At 33.0% G+C, this 2374-nt stretch overlaps 1 pseudogene; it reads right to left on the reverse strand.

Moving 5' to 3' along the window:
- Positions 1-475: 475 nt before the first annotated feature.
- On the reverse strand, positions 476-1430 carry LOC126553510 (uncharacterized; annotated as a pseudogene).
- Between the last annotated feature and the right edge of the window lie 944 nt (positions 1431-2374).

Here is a 2374-nt window from a genome sequence, read left to right on the forward strand (position 1 = left end):
ATCGACAAAATAAGCAATACAATATAAGTATTAATAATAATATATATAATAATAATATAAGTATTAGGTACCGTATATAGTAGTAATATAACTTCTTGAGAATAACAACAAAATATATTTTAATTTAAACCAGTCTTATGGTTAATTTAATGTTTCAAAATAAAACCAACAAACAATACAAAACAAGTGAATTTTAAAATATACCAAAAGTATAAACATTATGAATATGAATATGAGCAACAACGATTTAAAATTTTAAAAAAATGTCCAAGATTAAGCATTAGACTAGTCACCATAATTAAATGGCAAAAACCCTTGTGACGATGTTGATGTACTGTATAAATTGGCTGGTGAACTTAGTTGACATTGGTACATATCGTTATAATCTGGTGGTATTTTATAAGGTAGTGTTTGACGAGTTGAATATTTGTCATCTATTTCGGTGATCAACGTAAGTGTCTTAAGTTTAGCTTCTTTAACCGCTTGCGGTGGCATTTTTTTTAACCGTCATTGCTATACTTTTAAAGAATATATCTATATCATCCTCTTCACACAGGTTTTTAATGCTTGTAGCCAATAGTTTATTTTGTTCCTGAATACTAAGTATGGTGTCCTTCGTATCCTTTGATCGTTTGGCCAAAATAATAGAAATCTTGTCTTCTTTTGACCGAATACGTTTCCCTGCATATGAACTTGATGGCAAATCAGACATATTTTCTGTTTCTTCTTCATCGTTTTGTACGTTTTCTTCGTCTTCATGTCTAATTTCGTCTGCAGTAGATGCATTTGACGTATCGGCATCAGTTATGTCCATATTATTTGTTATAGTACTAAAGTAAAAATAATTAAAATATATTTATAATTTTATGATAATGAATGTATATTGTTAATTGTTATTAATTAGTTGTTTTGGTATACCTACATTAGGATGTGCCTTGGCACACCCAGTAGATCCACCTATGTAATTTATGATATACATAAACTATTATGAGTCAACTTTATAATATAATATTACTTATAAGTATTGCTGTATACATACCTTCTTTCGTATTGGACGGTGTCTAAAAATGATAAATCCATTATAGATCGGTTTTTTTTTATGTGGAGCTGCTGATCCTGTCGGAAGTTTCTTTTTCTGCTTCATATACGTGTCTCGAATATTCTTCCAGCGTTTTTTACAGTCATCGCCTATACATTAGATGGAGCGAGGACAAAGAATAAATAATTAATATAATAATTATAAATACTTGAAAATTTTATTTTCAATACATACTTGATCTTCCTACTTCCACGGATATATTTTTCCAAATATTATCCTTAAAATAAATGTCTTTGTGCTTTTTATGGCCACTATCGAAAATAACTTTATTATATTCAATGAGTACAAGTAAAGCTTCGTCCTCTGCTGAGGAAAATGAAAATTTAAACATGTTGACGTCGGGCGTTTTGACACAACACTAGTCCGGACCAGGAATGACGCTGGACGCCGCGTTAAACAAATAGACGCGCTGCGTCAAACGCAAGTAGCGAAACCAGTCATACACAAAATACATAATCTAAGGTCTCGGCGTCAGACGCTGCGTCTGAATACTCCAGGGAAACCGTAACTTTACCAACCTGGGACAGTGGGACCGGACAACGCGAACAGGTTGACGAAGTCCAAACAACTTCCCAAACATAATATATGTATTTAAGGGGTTCAATGAGGTATTGATCTTCTATGAATACAAACATGCAATATATTATATGCAACAGACCTATACCTAATGAGCAAAATTATTAAATACTTTCGCATATTTAAAGTTGTACGTATGTTGCGTGCCAGTATCAGATTTGAATCTAAATGGTTAATTTGAATGAAAGTTAAGCTTAATAACGAAATATGTCTTTATTGCATATAAATAAAATACATGTAACAAACAAAATAAGTGGCTGAGTGTCGTGAAAGTGCTCAGTTGTTGATAGCTTTGGTACATCTGCCGTTGCTGGTCTTCGGGCTCCCTTATATATTGTGGTGCGTCTCTTGTTTACGTCGAGTTGTCGCCTTCTGGGTGAAACCATGTGTCCTTGTAGTTGTTGTTGCAAATTCGGACACGAATTTGAGAATGTGCAATAACATCTCAAATGCATCATTAGTACACTGTAATTATTGGTGCGCTTACTATCCCGACACGTGTCATGGTCATAGTAGCATCCGCATTACCCTTGACAAGAGGCATGGTCATACTAACTTAGCCTTGTAATCTCGTAGATATCTTATAGATATCTCGTAGCCCATAAAACGTATTTAATAATAATATGCCGTCTGTGGAAGTGAAGTAATGTACCTACACTGATAATTAATAAATACTAATTTTGTATTGAGTATAACGAA

Source organism: Aphis gossypii, unplaced genomic scaffold (genome assembly GCF_020184175.1).
Source record: "Aphis gossypii isolate Hap1 unplaced genomic scaffold, ASM2018417v2 Contig00253, whole genome shotgun sequence".
Taxonomy (NCBI): domain Eukaryota; kingdom Metazoa; phylum Arthropoda; class Insecta; order Hemiptera; family Aphididae; genus Aphis; species Aphis gossypii.